Raw genomic sequence first — 6,534 nt, 5'->3', positions numbered from 1 at the left:
GAGAGGGACAGAAGGATCCCACCGACAATTCTAGACGATTTTTTTTTTTTTTTTTTTTTTTTTTTTTTTTCCCGTTTACATGATTTTACCGGATATGTGCATAAATCGCAAAATTAGAAAATGGAGTGATTTTCGCGCGTCCCCTCCCCATTATCGACCCCCAATTTGATTTGGCTAACTTGCATAAAATTTCCATAAATTAGCAGAAACATTGCATACATTAGCCCCTACCGAAAAAAAAAAAAAAGTTGACAATTTCACAATATAATTATTTCAAATGCAAGGGCCACCAACATATAGCATGAAAATCCTAATATATACACAGACACACTTTAGCAACTACGATCCACAAAAAAACAAAAAAACATTATATTTTACATACAAAGAATATGATTTCTCAAATATACCTGAATGACATCAGCAAAGCAACCATTTTAGATTCTAAGGTCAAATTACGATGGATGGATGATGTAAAGATAGCAATCGATCATTTCATTCACCAAATACCCACTGCAACATGGCCAAGACAAATTGTTAATCAGATTATTATAGTGTGAAGATCACTTAGACGTTGCCATTTTTGGGAATTTCCCGGCCTGCGGCGTTGCTGGGCAAATTAAGGGATTAGAGCCTATGTGTCAATGATAACCTTGCTCCCCACACACCATGGATTAACACGGTCACTTTGACCTGTGACCTCACTCGGTCACCCAGAAGGATGTGACAACGCTCGGAGGAAACGTTGTCAAGCATTGTTGTTGCGTTTGCAAAACCAATGCAAAATTTATTTAAAATAAACACAAATTCCTCTAACTTGCCTCTTTAGAGCATCACAATGTATATGTACTACAACACCATTCAGTTAAAAAGTATTAAGTACCTGACTTGGGGCGCGTATTGGTACACGTGTGACAGCGCCGCAGGCAGGAAAATCCCCAAAAACGCCAACGCCTAAGTGATCTTCATAAAAATGGTCAGACTATAGTGTGCGTATTTATTAGCGTGTCGTGTGTCACGGTTAGTCTGACGGCTTGCGTCTTTCCTCCTCCCACAGCCGCTGCAGTGACTTTCTAGGTTTTTTTTTTTTTTTTTTCCTTCTTCTTCAGACTTCAATGGTTAATATCCAAGCTCGACAGAGCACAGCACACGTCCGTGCAGGTGGTCATTCTTATCCCCTTTCCCCCGGCACCAAGCTAGGCTAGCGGTTCGATGCAATTTCTCTATAGGAGAGAAAAAAAAAAATGTCAGTTCGAGTCCTCTCCTATTCATGTGTGTTTAGAATACACAGTTTTGTCTGGTAATCCAGGCAAGATAAATGAAAAATAATGGAATGCCAACAACATCTGGTGTTCCCAGGCGGTCACCCATCCAAGTACTAACCGGACCCAACGTTGCTTAACTTCGCTGATCGGACGAGAAGCGGTGTGTTCAACGTGGTGTGGTCGTTGGCACTCGATGTGAGATTTTAGGCCCCTTTAAATTCTTCCTGGCTTGCCCTACTATACTCCGTATACCCTGTGAATCAAGTCCTTTCTAGGTGTTTCTTGGTTTAATATCGTTTCCCTATTGGATTAATCTCTGTCAGTCTGTCTGTCTGTCTGTCTGTCTGTCTGTCTGTCTGTCTGTCTGTCTGTCTTCTTCTTCTTCTTCTTCTTCTTCTTCTTCTTCTTCTTCTTCTTATTATTATTATTATTATTATTATTATTATTATTATTATTCTGACACAGACTCAGTCTGCCTCCCTCTGTGGCTGGCTGGCTGGTTGGCTTGTTGCTCGCTGCATGCATGCCGCTGGCTGGAAAATCTGGCACCTCCTCCGACTCGATATTATTTGGTTTTACGCCGTTTTCTTGCTTGCCTCTCGGTTGTACGTCTCGGATGCGTGGTCCGAGGGTCAACGACGAGACGGAGACCGTGTTCGTATGACCCAGCGATGTTGGATCAAGTGGGAAAAACAGGAAATATTGTTACCCTACTACAACCGGGAAGGCACCTGCTCCATATATATATTACCGCGAGGCAAAAGCGGATTACGTTGCGCAGCAGACGTCCAGCACCAGCCGCACCGTGGAGTGAGTACAAGGATTAACATAGGTTTTCTTTCAGAACCCTGACATTTACATGTTGTGTTTGTTATGCGGATTGTGTTATCTATGCCACCGTAGTGTGAGATAGAATGACATCTGTACTGTACGCCCCCTGACCGGACACTAAGGTACCGGATCGTAACTGCCACCCTTCCCCCTGACCTAAGCAATGCCTTCTTCTCACGGACTCAAGTTCCCCACACAAAATGCTTTAGATCTGGCCCCTATATCATCGTTGGCGTAGCTAGCGATGTAGACCGCGACATCCACACCACACCTGAGGCTACCGAAAAACTAAAACTCATCGGCTTCGAGCTCGTAGAGTCTCAGGAGCAAATATCTGCTAGGACCTTACTTGCCCGACGTGTAGACGACTACCTCTTGAAAATGACCAATGAAGACCTGCGTACAGAGATAGAAGAAAAAAATAACATAAAGATCGACGACATACACACCATTCCAAAAGTACACATGATAAAAATTAGGCTACAATCACGACAACAAGCAAAACACACAAAAGACACTGGCATCAAGCTCTTCTCACAGATCATTCCATCATACAACATAAACATTGAAGAATATCGCCCTGTCACTCAATGCTATAAATGTTACCAGTTCACCCATCGTACAAATCAATGCAAGGAGACAGACATAACATGCTCTAAATGTGCCACAATAGGACATGACCACAGGAACTGCCAGGCGACAACCCTCAAATGCATCAACTGCTCTGGGGAACACACAGCCGTTTCATTCAGATGCCCAAACAAACGCACTGCACAACAACACCAAAACTCAAAAACGCCAGCAGCCACTACACAAAACACCACATACGCACAAGCCGCCACATCAGTCACACCCTCACCCAACACCACAACCACTTCCAACAACACAGAAAAACAAAGCCTACTAGACGTAATAATCAAAATGTCTATCCAGCTTTCCTTTGGAAACTTGGAAAAGCAAACAGAGCTGCTGAACTCCCTCCTTACTAGTAATGGCTACCCAACAGTAAAATTTCCAGCGAACTTCATACAGAACAACGAAAAACAATATCAGCAAAGCTACACAGAGAACCAACAAACAACACAAAACTCTACACCACAGCATTCTACATCTACATCTGCTCCCAGTCCACCTGAAGAGACCAGCCCCTCCTCACCAGGGTCATTAGTCATCGACGAAGAGGAAAACACCGGGGAACCACAGCCCCAAAGCTCCTCCACGTCACACCAAACCACAAACACAGTAAACAAGCGACATATACCCCTCACATTACCGACTTCTCCACGAAATACGCGAACCACCACTAGGGTTAAGAGAAACACTTAGAGCATGATCACAATCATGCAACTCAACTGTCGCGGCTTCTGGAATAACAGACACCTTATCTCAGAAGCCATCCGCTCTATCAATCCAGACATTGTTCTCCTCAACCACACTGGTCTTCCTCCTAAACCCCTCAAACTATACGGCTACAATACACGATACACGACAGGAACGGTCTATGACGGCGTAGCCGTCATGGTTAAAACAACATAAAACACGTACACATAACCGACTGGCCATCAGAACACTTCCTTGCGACCAAAATTCACACACAACACGGGCAATTCCTAGTTGCCACAACATATGCAAGACCAAACACTGGACTTCCTCTGAACAGTTTAACTAACCTTTTCAACAACACAAACATACCAGTCTACATTTTAGCTGACCTCAACGCTACACACACAGCCTTTCGTCACAACAGCAACAACAGACACGGACAAGAACTCCTCATGCTCACACAACTCAAACGCCTCCGGTTCCTTGGCCCAGATTTTCCTACCTGCTTCACCAATCATGGATCTGGCAGACCCGACCTCATCCTCTCCAACCGCCAGTCCTTACCCTTCCATCACCACATCTCCCACGGACCACCCTGTGGCTCAGACCACGTTCCCTCATCCTTAAAATATCCTCCAACCCCATCTCTATTCCTTCCCACCCCATCCCTGATTACCGATCCACTAACTGGGAACATTTCAAGGAAACACTTGCAGACATACATCAAACACCACATCTCGAGGGCCTACCACACACACAGATAGACAGGGCCCTTGAGCGACTTCACAACGACATCATAACATCAGCCGACAGACACATCCCAAAAACACCACAAAATCCACATTGACTTCAGACCCTCTATCAGAACACAGAGACTACAAATCTGTTACAAAACACGCTTTTTTCAAAACCACAGAGACACACACATCCTCCGCAGACACATCATAAACAGCTTGCTAGATGACCACAGCGCCCACTGGAGAACTATGGTCTCCCGTTTGGACGGAGCCCGCTGCCAAAACCCCATTCAGTTCTGGCACATGGTGCACAGGCTGAGGGATGCCAGCAGGAGAGATTCAGTATCTCCTAGTGGACGGCGTGCGCATCTCTGACCCAGCCCAGGTAGCCGACACATTCAAAACACACTGGCAAAACATCTTCCATCCTCACCCTCTCCTGCCTACGGGCCCAGTGTCGAACACATCAACAACATCACAACACACGTACAACAACACTTAGAAAATACGCTGCCTCACAACACACCACAGCTAACACGCTTAGATCCAAACCACTATCTCACAACACCCTTTGAGGAGGAGGATGTCTCCAAGATGCTCAGGCACACCCCAAAACGGGCACCCGGGCCAACAGGTATAACCTGGCCAATGGTAAAAAATCTTCCCCCAGAAATTATAACCAGCCTCACAAAAATTTTCAACGCCTCCCTTTCCTCCGGGTACTTCCCAAAACCATTCAAAATTTCTAACATAACACTCATCCCGAAGCCCGGCAAAAATTTACATCTCCCTGAAAATTATCGCCCCATAAGCTTGCTGGAAATACTCGGTAAATCTTTCGAGCGGTTAATTAATCAAAGGTTAAGATCATACCTCGAAAGCAACGAATTGCTGGGTCCCCAGCAATTCGGCTTTCGTAGTAATGCTTCAACCGAAGACGCCCTTAACAGTATTATCACGTATTTAGATGGAAACTCGCCCTATTATAAATCTGCACTAGTGACAAAAGACGTGAAAAAAGCTTTCGATACAGTCTGGCTCACAGGATTAAAATACAAAATTTGCAATAACTTTGATCTACCCCCCCTAACCCAAAAATCCTGTGCAGTTTCTTGGACGAGCGAGAAACTAGAATCAGACACCAGGGCGTCTTCTCCGCTTATTTCTCCCCCCAGGCCGGAGTCCCACAAGGCTCCGTCCTCTCTCCCACCCTCTACAACATGTATACCGCCGACCTACCCCGTCCCACCCACAATGATTCCTTAACAATTCAATATGCAGACGATGTAACACAATTGGCGCGCGCCAGAACGTTAGATCGCCTTACTGACAAAATTCAAGAAGAGTTAACAACCACAAGCTTATGGGAGCTAGAATGGCGCATTCACTCCCATCCAGAAAAATCTAAGGTTACCTACTTTAACACCAAATCCAAACAGCCCCGCCAAATTTCACTTTATAAAACTTTCCAAACCCTGTACCCATCCCAATAAGCAAAGTCAACATTGTCCTTGGCCTCACCATCGACAATCACCTTAGATTTCATACCCATATAAGTAAAAAAGTCGCCACTGCCTCAGGGGCCCTGAGCAACTTGGAACGTTTTCGCGACAGTACTTCTAAGCTGAAACTTCACCTTTATAAAGCTTTTATTCTTCCTCTAATAACATACTGCCCTCTTGCCTTGTCTCTCTCAGCCCCTTCCAATCTTCAAAAACTACAAAAGGTCCAGAACCGAGCAGTTCGTTTCGCACTTGGAACGAAGTGGTTCGACTTCGGACCTCTTCATCTCTTCATGAGGAGTCCAACATCCTACCACTAAACATCACACTCTACAACAGAATAAACAAACAACTAAACACGTTTCCAGACAGACACACAGACACATACAACTTCCTGAAAAACCTTCCACGACCACACAGACGTCTACCCACACCACCCTCCTTGACCCCACAGATGAACCTCCTGATCCTATCTACAGATAACGGACTCCTCTTCCCCTCTTTCATCATCTCTCATCTCACCTTTCTTTCACTCCCTCTTATTAACTAACTCCTACTCCTATCCATCCTCCCTATCACTTCTTCACTAACAAACCTTATTTTATTTTCTCTCCATCCATCCTCCTTTCACTTCCTTTCACACTCTCCCTCTCACTTATCTTTACTACTAACAGTACCACTCCAGGTGTCAGGTGGCATCACCCACACCCCATCACATGCCCCTTCCTACGGGAGTGGGCCCGCGTGCCAACGCCTAGTGGTGTTTTCATATTTTTTGTCTTATGGCTTTGTATTCATCTTTTTGTTTTTATGCATTATTTTTCCGTCTCGCAGCCTAGGCTTTAAGGGGGCACCGGACCACCTCCAAGGGTCGGGGAC

General features: G+C 45.1%; 1 non-coding gene across 1 annotated transcript; it reads right to left on the bottom strand.

Moving 5' to 3' along the window:
- Positions 1–1,331: 1,331 nt before the first annotated feature.
- LOC123500795 lies at positions 1,332–1,450 on the bottom strand. The gene has a single exon (XR_006673461.1). It is a non-coding gene; the product is annotated as a 5S ribosomal RNA (ribosomal RNA).
- Between the last annotated feature and the right edge of the window lie 5,084 nt (positions 1,451–6,534).

The sequence above is a fragment of the Portunus trituberculatus genome, unplaced genomic scaffold, assembly GCF_017591435.1.
Source record: "Portunus trituberculatus isolate SZX2019 unplaced genomic scaffold, ASM1759143v1 PGA_scaffold_487__1_contigs__length_6534, whole genome shotgun sequence".
In the NCBI taxonomy this organism is placed as follows: Eukaryota; Metazoa; Arthropoda; class Malacostraca; order Decapoda; family Portunidae; genus Portunus; species Portunus trituberculatus.
The sequence above is the reverse complement of the archived record's forward strand: the minus strand, read 5'-3'. Positions and strand labels throughout refer to the sequence as shown.